This window comes from Chiloscyllium plagiosum, unplaced genomic scaffold (genome assembly GCF_037043375.1).
Source record: "Chiloscyllium plagiosum isolate Xiang-an unplaced genomic scaffold, Cpla_swu_hap1 HiC_scaffold_31, whole genome shotgun sequence".
NCBI classification, from domain to species: Eukaryota; Metazoa; Chordata; class Chondrichthyes; order Orectolobiformes; family Hemiscylliidae; genus Chiloscyllium; species Chiloscyllium plagiosum.
In genome coordinates, this window is record NW_028270169.1 from 42,446,386 (window position 1) to 42,461,056 (window position 14,671).

Below are 14,671 nucleotides of genomic sequence, written 5' to 3' on the forward strand. Positions count from 1 at the left end.
ACATCACACTCTAAATTTTTGCTATGAATTCTGTGTTACGATCGAGCCCTCCACTATCACCTGATGAAGGAGCATCGCTCCGAAAGCTAGTGTGCTTCCAATTAAACCTGTTGGACTATAACCTGGTGTTGTGTGATTTTTAACTTTGTACACCCCAGTCCAACACCGGCATCTCCAAATCATGGATAGGATAAATAGACAAGTCGTTTCCCTGGGGTCGGGTAGTCCAGAACTACAGGGCATAGGTTTAGGCTGACAGAAGAAAGATATAAAAGGGAGCTAAGGGGCAACTTTTTCATGCAGAGGGGGTGCGTGTATGGAATGAGCTGCCCCAGGAAGTGGTGGAGGCTGGTACAATTGCAACATTTAAAAGGTATCTGGATTGCTGTATAAATAGAAAGGGTTTAGAGCGATAGGGGCCAATGGGACTAGATTAATTTATGATATCTGATTAGCATGAATGAGTTGGACCAAAGGATCTGTCTCCATGCTGTACATCTCTATGACTCTATGACTTTAAGTGCAAACAAAGAGGCAGCATCTGAACTATCTGCACCACTTGACAGGATGTTTAATGATAGGCAATGGAAACATTTGCTACTGAATGGAGTCAGATTATCACTGCCTGCAGTGAACAACCTTCAACTCCAGATTCAAGTCTACCGTTAGGGGCTGAGGCAAAATGTCTGACATCCTTCCAAGTAAGAAGCATCAATAAAAAGTTTTCATCAAACAAGAATGAATCTCCAAGTAACTCAATTGAGAACGTGAACAATCTAAATTCGATCACTGAGAGAGGGAGAAAGCCCAGGTTATTCAAGATGTTGAAGTGATAAATCTCCCTCTTTTACCACAGATACAGAGACAAAAAACAAACCACACTGTACTGCCACGGATGGGAGAAGTGACAACGGGGCATCATTTTAAAGTGAAAGGCAGAAGGTTTAAAGGCAATTTGAGGAAAGTATTTTCATTCAGAAATTGGAGGGGCCAGAATGTGTCTCTTGGAAGGGCAACCTTTAGAAAGTACTCGGATGAGCACTTCAAGTGTGCAATATTCAAGATTATGGGCCTTGCGCAGGAAAGGGAATGGTATGGATATCAGTATATTTTTGATGATACAGACTTGATGGACCAAAGGGCCTCTACTGTCCTGATTCAATGATGCATACAGTCCATGGAAGACTCCACTAAGACGAGACAAACAAAGATCCAGATTCAAAGATTGAAGATGCTGCAATGATAAATTCAGTGCAACTAGCAGCAGCCACACCAACAGCTATAAATTGTAGACTCATACAATTGAAGTTCTCTATCAAAAAAATATAAGCTGGTAAATACCCTCCAGTTCAGAATGAACTATAGATCTCAAACTATAAGGAAGGTAGTCCAACTTACCTCCTTTCTACCCAACAACTGTTATTCTTCCAAGTCTATACAAGGGTGAATACTGAAACCTCCAGATCATCTGCACTTGTAAAGTCAAAGGGAGATGAGGTAGTGGCAGGCATAGACATTCAAATAAATACACAATTAAAATATAGGCCGCAGTATGAGGAAAAAACAGAAGGTGTTGCATATTGCCTGAAAATGTCTGAAAGCATCGATACTTGATAGAATGCAAAATACACCACCCACTGTGATAATGTCAGGAGGATTAGTTCAGAGAAAATAAGGAACTTGGAGGAGTTAGACATGGAATTAACGTGCTCCTGTAGGTCCCTGCAGCAATGTGGGTCACATTCATGGAAAAGGTAAGTGGGTGCAATAAATGTAGATATATATATACACACATACACACGCTAGCATTGCACTGGAATGGATAGGATTAGAGTGGTGCTGGAAAAGCACAGCATTTCAGGCAGCATCCGAGGAGCAGGGAAATCGACGTTTCGGACAAAAGCCCTTCATCAGGAACCTTTTTACCTGGAATGGATAGGCTCAGATCTCTGCACAACGCTGTGCAAAATTAATGAAGTCTCCTCTGTTCTCTGTTACACTTTCAAAGGGTTTTCTGGCAGATTTTCCAATGTACCAAACATTTATGTGCATATCCATCAACATTTTCGTGTATATGTTGCCATATTGAAGATCTCATCAGAATCCAAAGCAACAACTATCATGTGCAACATTGCTCTCTGGTGAGCTGGCACCTGTATATCCCACTGTCCGCACCCCCACCCCAGACTCAACTTAAGCTCAAGTTTCATTACGTGCAAATCCCATCATGGTGGGACATGACACTATGGCAATTAGCTATGAGCTCTGATTGGTTGGAATTATTGGTAGACAAGAGAGAAATTGAATTGTGTCTACTACACATTTATGGGGTCTAGTATTTTCGGATGCTTTTATTGACTTTGACCATTCATAGAAGGTAATTGAATTGGTTGCATTCATTTCTGCTGGCTTCCAGTGCTGCTAGCTGCTTTATTTCTTTGGCATTTGTTTGAGGACTTGCTGCTTCCTTGTCTAAAAAGGGCCTCTCTCTTCCAGCCCAGTGCATTCACTGAGGCCTCCAAAGATAAGGAAGAGAATGTATAAAAACGATCCTGTGCCATTACACAGAATGTACTCTACCGAAACACTCTTCACCAGTCACTATCAGCACCGACTACAAAAAAAATGCACATCGCCTTGGCAGCAAAGAGAGTTTGATTTCAGCTGGCTTAGCCTTTCGTGAACATGGCCTACCTGCTGAGACCTGTCTACAGCAACTTTGTAACCAATGAATGTTACAGCCATGCTGGGGAGAGAAAAACACAACATTACAGCAATGCTGGGGAGAGAAAAACACATTACAGCCACGCTGAGGAGTGAAAAGCACAACATTACAGACATGCTGGCGAATAAAAAACACAACATTACAGCCACCTCGGACGTGAAAAACAGAACATTACAGCCACGCTGGGGAGTGAAAAACACAACATTACAGCCATGCTGGGGAGTGAAAAACACATTACAGCCACGCTGAGGAGTCAAAAACACAACATTACAGACATGCATGGGACTCAAAAACACAACATGACAGCAATGCTGGGGAGTCAAAAATACAACATGACAGCCATGCTGGGGAGTGAAAAACACAACATTACAACCATGCTGGGGAGCGAAAACCAACATTACATCCAAGCTGGGGTGTGACAAACACATTACAGTCATACTGGGGAGCAAAAATCACAACATTACAGTCATGCTGGCGAGCTAAAAACACAACATTACAGTCATGCTGGGGAGCGAAAAACACATTACAGTCATGCTGGGGAACGAAAAATACAACATTACAGTCATACTGGGGAGCAAAAATCACAACATTACAGTCATGCTGATGAGCTAAAAACACAACATTACAGTCATGCTGGCGAGCTAAAAACACAACATTACAGTCATGCTGGGGTGTGAAAAACACAACATTACAGTGATGCTGGGGAACGAAAAATACAAAATTACAGACACACTGAGGAGCTAAAAACACATTACAGCCATGCTTGGGAATTAAAAACACAACATTACATACCATGCTGGAGAGTGAAAAACACAATATTACAGCCACGCTGGGGAGCTAAAAACACAACATTACATACCATGCTGGAGAGTGAAAAACACAATATTACAGCCACGCTGGGGAGCTAAAAACACAACATTACATACCATGCTGGAGAGTGAAAAACACAACATTACAGCCATGCCGGGGAGTGAAAAACACAATATTACAGTACGCTGAGGAGCTAAAAACACATTACAGCCACGCTGGGGTGTGAAAAACATAACATTACAGGGATGCTGGGGAGTGAAAAACACAACATTACAGCCATGCTGGAGAGTCAAAAACACAACATTACAGCCATGCTGGGAGCGAAAAACTCAAAATTACAGACACGTTGAGGGGTTAAAATTACAACATTACAGCCATGCTGGGGAATTAAAAACACAATATCACAGCCATGCTGGGGAGCTAAAAACAAAACATTACATACTATGCTGGAGAGTGAAAAACACAATATTACAGCCATGCTGGGGAGCTAAAACACAATATTACAGACACGCTGAGGAGCTAAAAACACATTACAGCCACGCTGGGGAGTGAAAACACATTACAGCCATGCTGGGGAGTGAAAACACATTACAGCCAAGCTGGAGAGTCAAAAACACAACATTACAGCCATGCTGGGGAGTGAAAAACACAATATTACAGCCATGCTGAGGAGCGAAAAACACAATATTACAGCCAAGCTGGGGTGTGAGATACACAACATTACAGCCATGCCTGGGAGCTAAAAACACAACATTACAGTCATGCTGGGGAGCTAAAAACACAATATTACAGCCATGCTGGGGAGTCAAAAACACAACATTACAGCCAAGCTGGGGCGTGAGAAACACAACATTACAGTCATGCTGTAGAGCTAAAAACACAATATTACAGTCATACTGGGGAGTGAAAAACACAATATTACAGTCATGCTGGGGAGCTAAAAACACAATATTGCAGTCATGCTGTGGAGTGAAAAACACAAAATTACAGCCACGCTGCGGAGTAAAAAACACATTACAGTCACGCTGGGGAGGCAAAACCACAACCACAACAGCCACGCTGGGGAGCGAAAAACACAACATTATAGTCATGCTGAGGAGCTAAAAACCTAACATTACAGTCATGCTGGGGAGTGAAAAACACAGCATTACAGCCACGCTGGGAGTCAAAACCACAACATGACAGCCACGCTGGGGAGTGAAAAACACAGCATTACAGCCATGCTGGGGAGGCAAAACCACAACCACAACAGCCACCCTGGGGAGCCAAAAACCAACATTACAGCCATGCTGGGTTGTGAAAAACACAACATCACAGTCATGCTGGGGAGCAAAAAACACAACATTACAACCACTCTGGGGAGCTAAAAATGCAACATTACAGTCATGCTGGGGAGTGAAAAACACAACATTGCAACCACGCTGGGGAGCTAAAAATGCAACATTACAGTCATGCTGGGGAGTGAAAAACACAACATTACAACCACGCTGGGGGAGCTAAAAACTCAAAATTACAAACAGGCTGGCGAGCAAGAAACACATAACAGCCACGCTGGAGAGCTAAAAACACAATATTACAGACATGCTGGGGAGTGAAAAACACAACATTACAGCCAAGCTGGAGTGTGAAAAATACAACATTACATGCCATGCTGGGGAGCAAAAAACACAAAATTAAAACCACACTGGCGAGCTAAAAACACAACGTTACAGTCATGGTGGGGAGTGAAAACACAACATTAGAGCCAAATTGGGGAGCTAAAAACACAATATTGCAGCCAGGCTGGGGTGTGAAAAATACAACATTACAATCATGCTGAGGAGCTAAAATCACAATATTACAGCCACGCTGGGGAGCAAAAAACACAACATTACAGTCATGCTGAGGAGCTAAAAACCTAACATTACAGTCATGCTGGGGAGTGAAAAACACAATATTACAGCCACGCTGGGGAGTGAAAAACACAAAATTACAGCTAAGCACGGATGTGAAAAACACAACATTACAACCACACTGGGGAGCTAAAACACAACATTACAGTCATGATGGGGAGTCAAAAACACAATATTACAGTCACGCTGGGGAGCTAAAAACACAATATTGCAGCCAAGCTGGGGTGTGAAAAATACAACATTACAGTCAAGCTGGGGAGTGAAACACACAACATTACAGCCATGCTGGGGAGTGAAACACACAACATACAGCCATGCTGGAGAGTCAAAAACACAACATTACAATCACGGTGGAGAGTCAAAAACACAACATTACAGCCACGCTGAGGAGCGAAAAACACAATATTGCAGCCAAGCGGGGGAGTGAAAAACACAACATTACAGTCAAGCTGGGGAGGGAAACACACAACATTACAGCCATGCTGGAGAGTCAAAAACACAACATTACAATCACGGTGGAGAATCAAAAACACATTACAGCCACGCTGAGGAGTCAAAAACACATTACAGCTATGCTGGGGAGTCAAAAGCACAACATTACAGCCATGCTGGGGAGTGAAAAACACAACATTACAGCTACACTGGGGAGTCAAAACCACAACATGACAGCCACGCTGAGGAGCTAAAAACAGAACATTACAGCCACGCTGGGGAGTGAAAAACACAACATTACAGCCACGCTGGGGAGTGAAAAACACAACATTACAGCCACGCTGAGGAGCTAAAAACAGAACATTACAGCCACGCTGGGGAGTGAAAAACACAACATTACAGCCACGCTGGGGAGTCAAAACACAACATTACAGCTAAGCTGGGGAGTCAAAACCACAACATTACAGCCACGCCGGGGAGTGAAAAACACAACATTACAGACATGCTGGGGAGCTAAAAACACAATATTACAGCCATGCTGGGGAGTGAAACACACAACATTACAGCCACGCTGGGGAGCGAAAAACCAACATTACAGCCATGCTGGGGTGTGAAAAACACAACATCACAGTCATGCTGGGGAGCAAAAGAAACAACATTACAACCACGCTGGGGAGCTAAAAACCCAAAATTGCGGACATGCTGGTGAGCAAAAAACACATAACAGCCACGCTGGGGAGCTAAAAACACAATATTACAGCCATGCTGGGGAGTCAAAAACACAACATTACAGCCAAGCTGGGGCGTGAGAAACACAACATTACAGTCATGCTGTGGAGCTAAAAACACAATATAACAGTCATGCTGGGGAGCTAAAAACACAATATTGCTGTCATGCTGTGGAGTGAAAAACACAAAATTACAGCCACGCTGCGGAGTGAAAAACACATTACAGCCACACTGGGGAGTGAAAAACACAACATGACAGCCATGCTGAGGAGCTAAAAACACAACATTACAGCCACGCTGGGGAGTGAAAATACAACATTACAACCATGCTGGGGAGTCAAAACCACAACATGACAGCCAAGCGGGGGAGTGAAAAACACAACATTACAGTCAAGCTGGGGAGGGAAACACACAACATTACAGCCATGCTGGAGAGTCAAAAACACAACATTACAATCACGGTGGAGAATCAAAAACACATTACAGCCACGCTGAGGAGTCAAAAACACATTACAGCTATGCTGGGGAGTCAAAAGCACAACATTACAGCCATGCTGGGGAGTGAAAAACACAACATTACAGCTACACTGGGGAGTCAAAACCACAACATGACAGCCACGCTGAGGAGCTAAAAACAGAACATTACAGCCACGCTGGGGAGTGAAAAACACAACATTACAGCCACGCTGGGGAGTGAAAAACACAACATTACAGCCACGCTGAGGAGCTAAAAACAGAACATTACAGCCACGCTGGGGAGTGAAAAACACAACATTACAGCCACGCTGGGGAGTCAAAACACAACATTACAGCTAAGCTGGGGAGTCAAAACCACAACATTACAGCCACGCCGGGGAGTGAAAACACAACATTACAGACATGCTGGGGAGCTAAAAACACAATATTACAGCCATGCTGGGGAGTGAAACACACAACATTACAGCCACGCTGGGGAGCGAAAAACCAACATTACAGCCATGCTGGGGAGCTAAAAACACAATATTACAGCCATGCTGGGGAGTGAAACACACAACATTACAGACATGCTGGGGAGCTAAAAACACAACATTACAGACATGCTGGGGAGTTAAAAACACAATATTACAGCCATGCTGGGGAGTGAAACACACAACATTACAGCCACGCTGGGGAGCGAAAAACCAACATTACAGCCATGCTGGGGTGTGAAAAACACAACATCACAGTCATGCTGGGGAGCAAAAGAAACAACATTACAACCACGCTGGGGAGCTAAAAACCCAAAATTGCGGACATGCTGGTGAGCAAGAAACACATAACAGCCACGCTGGGGAGCTAAAAACACAATATTACAGCCATGCTGGGGAGTCAAAAACACAACATTACAGCCAAGCTGGGGCGTGAGAAACACAACATTACAGTCATGCTGTGGAGCTAAAAACACAATATAACAGTCATGCTGGGGAGCTAAAAACACAATATTGCTGTCATGCTGTGGAGTGAAAAACACAAAATTACAGCCACGCTGCGGAGTGAAAAACACATTACAGCCACACTGGGGAGTGAAAAACACAACATGACAGCCATGCTGAGGAGCTAAAAACACAACATTACAGCCACGCTGGGGAGTGAAAACACAACATTACAACCATGCTGGGGAGGCAAAACCACAACATGACAGCCACGCTGGGGAGTGAAAAACACAGCATTACAGCCATGCTGGGGAGGCAAAACCACAACCACAACAGCCACGCTGGGGAGCGAAAAACCAACATTACAGCCATGCTTGGGTGTGAAAAACACAACATCACAACCACTCTGGGGAGCTAAAAATGCAACATTACAGTCATGCTGGGGAGTGAAAAACACAACATTGCAACCACGCTGGGGAGCTAAAAATGCAACATTACAGTCATGCTGGGGAGTGAAAAACACAACATTACAACCACACTGGCGAGCTAAAAAGATAACATTACAGTCATGTTGGGGAGTCAAAAACACAACATTACAACCACGCTGGTGGAGCTAAAAACTCAAAATTACAAACAGGCTGGCGAGCAAGAAACACATAACAGCCACGCTGGAGAGCTAAAAACACAATATTACAGACATGCTGGGGAGTGAAAAACACAACATTACACCCACGCTGGCGTGTGAAAAATACAACATTACATGCCATGCTGGGGAGCAAAAAACACAAAATTAAAACCACACTGGCGAGCTAAAAACACAACGTTACAGTCATGGTGGGGAGTAAAAAACACAACATTAGAGCCACGTTGGGGAGCTAAAAACACAATATTGCAGCCAAGCTGGGGTGTGAAAAATACAACATTACAATCATGCTGGGGAGCTAAAATCACAATATTACAGCCACGCTGGGGTTCAAAAAACACAACATTACAGTCATGCTGAGGAGCTAAAAACCTAACATTACAGTCATGCTGGGGAGTGAAAAACACAATATTACAGCCACGCTGGGGAGTGAAAAACACAAAATTACAGCTAAGCACGGATGTGAAAAACACAACATTACAACCACACTGGGGAGCTAAAACACAACATTACAGTCATGATGGGGAGTCAAAAACACAATATTACAGTCACGCTGAGGAGCTAAAAACACAATATTGCAGCCAAGCTGGGGTGTGAAAAATACAACATTACAGTCAAGCTGGGGAGTGAAACACACAACATACAGCCATGCTGGAGAGTCAAAAACACAACATCACAATCATGGAGGAGAATCAAAAACACAACATTACAGCCACGCTGAGGAGCGAAAAACACAATATTGCAGCCAAGCTGGAGTGTGAAAAACACAACATTACAGTCATGCTGGGGAGTAAAACACACAACATACAGCCATGCTGGAGAGTCAAAAACACAACATTACAATCACGGTGGAGAATCAAAAACACAACATTACAGCCACGCTGGAGAGTCAAAAACACAACATTACAGCCACGCTGAGGAGCGAAAAACACAATATTGCAGCCAAGCTGGGGAGTGAAAAACACAACATTACAGTCAAGCTGGGGAGTGAAACACACAACATTACAGCCTTGCTGGAGAGTCAAAAATACAACATTACAATCACGGTGGAGAATCAAAAACACAACATTACAGCCACGCTGAGGAGTCAAAAACACATTACAGGCATGCTGGGGAGTGAAAAACACAACAATACAGCTACAGTGGGGAGTCAAAACCACAACATGACAGCCACACTGAGGAGCTAAAAACACAACATTACAGCCACGCTGGGGAGTGAAAACCACAACATGACAGCCATGCTGGGGAGTGAAAACCACAACATGACAGCCATGCTGGGGAGTGAAAAACACAGCATTACAGCCATGCTGGGGAGGCAAAACCACAACCACAACAGCCACCCTGGGGAGCGAAAAACCAACATTACAGCCATGCTGGGGTGTGAAAAACACAACATCACAGTCATGCTGGGGAGCAAAAAACACAACATTACAACCACTCTGGGGAGCTAAAAATGCAACATTACAGTCACGCTGGGGAGTGAAAAACACAACATTACAACCACACTGGCGAGCTAAAAAGATAACATTACAGTCATGTTGGGGAGTCAAAAACACAACATTACAACCACGCTGGTGGAGCTAAAAACCCAAAATTACAAACAGGCTGGCGAGCAAGAAACACATAACAGCCACGCTGGAGAGCTAAAAACACAATATTACAGACATGCTGGGGAGTGAAAAACACAACATTACAGCCACGCTGGGGTGAGAAAAATACAACATTACATGCCATGCTGGGGAGCTAAAAACACAAAATTAAAACCACACTGGCGAGCTAAAAACACGTTACAGTCATGGTGGGGAGTGAAAAACACAACATTAGAGCCAAGTTGGGGAGCTAAAAACACAATATTGCAGCCAAGCTGGGGTGTGAAAAATACAACATTCAGCCACGCCGGGGAGTGAAAAACACAACATTACAGCCACGCTGAGGAGCTAAAAACAGAACATTACAGCCACGCTGGGGAGTGAAAAACACAACATTACAGCCACGCTGGGGAGTCAAAACCACAACATTACAGCCACGCCGGGGAGTGAAAAACACAACATTACAGACATGCTGGGGAGCTAAAAACACAATATTACAGCCATGCTGGGGAGTGAAACACACAACATTACAGACATGCTGGGGAGTTAAAAACACAATATTACAGCCATGCTGGGGAGTGAAAAACACAACATTACAGACATGCTGGGGAGCTAAAAACACAATATTACAGCCATGCTGGGGAGTGAAACACACAACATTACAGACATGCTGGGGAGCTAAAAACACAACATTACAGACATGCTGGGGAGTTAAAAACACAATATTACAGCCATGCTGGGGAGTGAAACACACAACATTACAGCCACGCTGGGGAGCGAAAAACCAACATTACAGCCATGCTGGGGTGTGAAAAACACAACATCACAGTCATGCTGGGGAGCAAAAGAAACAACATTACAACCACGCTGGGGAGCTAAAAACCCAAAATTGCGGACATGCTGGTGAGCAAAAAACACATAACAGCCACGCTGGGGAGCTAAAAACACAATATTACAGCCATGCTGGGGAGTCAAAAACACAACATTACAGCCAAGCTGGGGCGTGAGAAACACAACATTACAGTCATGCTGTGGAGCTAAAAACACAATATAACAGTCATGCTGGGGAGCTAAAAACACAATATTGCTGTCATGCTGTGGAGTGAAAAACACAAAATTACAGCCACGCTGCGGAGTGAAAAACACATTACAGCCACACTGGGGAGTGAAAAACACAACATGACAGCCATGCTGAGGAGCTAAAAACACAACATTACAGCCACGCTGGGGAGTGAAAATACAACATTACAACCATGCTGGGGAGTCAAAACCACAACATGACAGCCACGCTGGGGAGTGAAAAACACAGCATTACAGCCATGCTGGGGAGGCAAAACCACAACCACAACAGCCACGCTGGGGAGCGAAAAACCAACATTACAGCCATGCTTGGGTGTGAAAAACACAACATCACAACCACTCTGGGGAGCTAAAAATGCAACATTACAGTCATGCTGGGGAGTGAAAAACACAACATTGCAACCACGCTGGGGAGCTAAAAATGCAACATTACAGTCATGCTGGGGAATGAAAAACACAACATTACAACCACACTGGCGAGCTAAAAAGATAACATTACAGTCATGTTGGGGAGTCAAAAACACAACATTACAACCACGCTGGTGGAGCTAAAAACTCAAAATTACAAACAGGCTGGCGAGCAAGAAACACATAACAGCCACGCTGGAGAGCTAAAAACACAATATTACAGACATGCTGGGGAGTGAAAAACACAACATTACACCCACGCTGGCGTGTGAAAAATACAACATTACATGCCATGCTGGGGAGCAAAAAACACAAAATAAAAACCACACTGGCGAGCTAAAAACACGTTACAGTCATGGTGGGGAGTGAAAAACACAACATTAGAGCCAAGTTGGGGAGCTAAAAACACAATATTGCAGCCAAGCTGGGGTGTGAAAAATACAACATTACAATCATGCTGGGGAGCTAAAATCACAATATTACAGCCACGCTGGGGAGCAAAAAACACAACATTACAATTACGGTGGAGAGTCAAAAACACAACATTACAGCCACGCTGAGGAGCGAAAAACACAATATTGCAGCCAAGCTGGGGAGTGAAAAACACAACATTACAGTCAAGCTGGGGAGTGAAAAACACAACATTACAGGGATGCTGGGGAGTGAAACACACAACATTACAGCCATGCTGGAGAGTCAAAAACACAACATTACAATCACGGTGGAGAATCAAAAACACAACATTACAGCCACGCTGAGGAGCGAAAAACACAACATTACAGTCAAGCTGGGGCGTGAGAAACACATTACAGTCATGCTGGGGAGCTAAAAACACATTATTACAGTCATGCTGAGGAGTGAAAAACACAACATTACAGCCACGTTGGGGAGCTAAAAACACAATATTGCAGCCAAGCTGGGGTGTGAAAAATACAACATTACAATCATGCTGGGGAGCTAAAATCACAATATTACAGCCACGCTGGGGAGCAAAAAACACAACATTACAGTCATGCTGAGGAACTAAAAACCTAACATTACAGTCATGCTGGGGAGTGAAAAACACAATATTACAGCCACGCTGGGGAGTGAAAAACACAACATTACAGTCAAGCTGGGGAGTGAAACACACATTACAGCCATGCTGGAGAGTGAAATACACAACATTACAATCACGGTGGAGAGTCAAAAACACAACATTATAGCCAAGCTGAGGAGCGAAAAACACAATATTGCAGCCAAGCTGGGGAGTGAAAAACACAACATTACAGTCATACTGGGGAGCTAAAAACACATTATTACAGTCATGCTGACGAGTGAAAAACACAACATTACAGCCACGCTGAGGAGCGAAAAACACATTACAGCCAAGCTGGGGTGTGAGAAACACAACATTACAGTCATGCTGGGGAGATAAAAACACATTATTACAGTCATGCTGACGAGTGAAAAACACAACATTACAGCCACGCTGAGGAGTCAAAAACACATTACAGCTATGCTGGGGAGTCAAAAACACAACATGACAGCTACACTGGGGAGTCAAAACCACAACATGACAGCCACGCTGAGGAGCTAAAAACAGAACATTACAGCCATGCTGGGGAGTGAAAAACACAACATTACAGCCACGCTGAGGAGGGAAAAACACAACATTACAGCCACGCTGGGGAGTGAAAAATACAACATTACAGCCACGCTGGGGAGGGAAAAACACATTACAGCCATGCTGGGGAGTCAAAAACACATTACAGCCACGCTGAGGAGCTAAAAACAGAACATTACAGCCACGTTGGGGAGTGAAAAACACAACATTACAGCCATGCTGGGGAGTCAAAACCACAACATTACAGCCACGCCGGGGAGTGAAAAACACAACATTACAGTCATGCTGGGGAGCTAAAAACACAATATTACAGCCATGCTGGGGAGTGAAACACACAACATTACAGCCACGTTGGGGAGCGAAAAACCAGCATTACAGCCATGCTGGGGTGTGAAAAACACAACATCACAGTCATGCTGGGGAGCAAAAAACACAACATTACAACCACGCTGGGGAGCTAAAAACCCAAAATTACGGACATGCTGGTGAGCAAAAAACACATAACAGCCACGCTGGGGAGCTAAAAATACAATATTACAGCCATGCTGGGGAGTCAAAAACACAACATTACAGCCAAGCTGGGGCGTGAGAACCACAACATTACAGTCATGCTGTGGAGCTAAAAACACAATATTGAAGTCATGCTGGGGAGCTAAAAACACAATCTTGCAGTCATGCTGTGGAATGAAAAACACAAAATTACAGCCACGCTGCGGAGTGAAAAACACATTACAGCCACGCTGCGGAGTGAAAAACACAACTTGACAGCCACGCTGAGGAGCTAAAAACACAACATTACAGCCACGCTGGGGAGTGAAAACACAACATTACAGCCACGCTGAGGAGCTAAAAACACAACATGACAGCCACGCTGGGGAGTGAAAACACAACATTACAACCATACTGGGGAGTCAAAATCACAACATGACAGCCACGCTGGGGAGTGAAAAACACAGCATTACAGCCATGCTGGGGAGGCAAAACCACAACCACAACAGCCACGCTGGGGAGCGAAAAACCAACATTACAGCCATGCTGGGTTGTGAAAAACACAACATCACAGTCATGCTGGGGTGTGAAAAATGCAACATTACAACCACACTGGCGAGCTAAAAAGATAACATTACAGTCATGTTGGGGAGTCAAAAACACAACATTACAACCACACTGGCGAGCTAAAAAGATAACATTACAGTCATGTTGGGGAGTCAAAAACACAACATTACAACCACGCTGGGGGAGCTAAAAACTCAAAATTACAAACAGGCTGGCGAGCAAGAAACACATAACAGCCACGCTGGGGAACTAAAAACACAATATTACAGACATGCTGGGGAGTCAAAAACACAACATTACAGCCACGCTG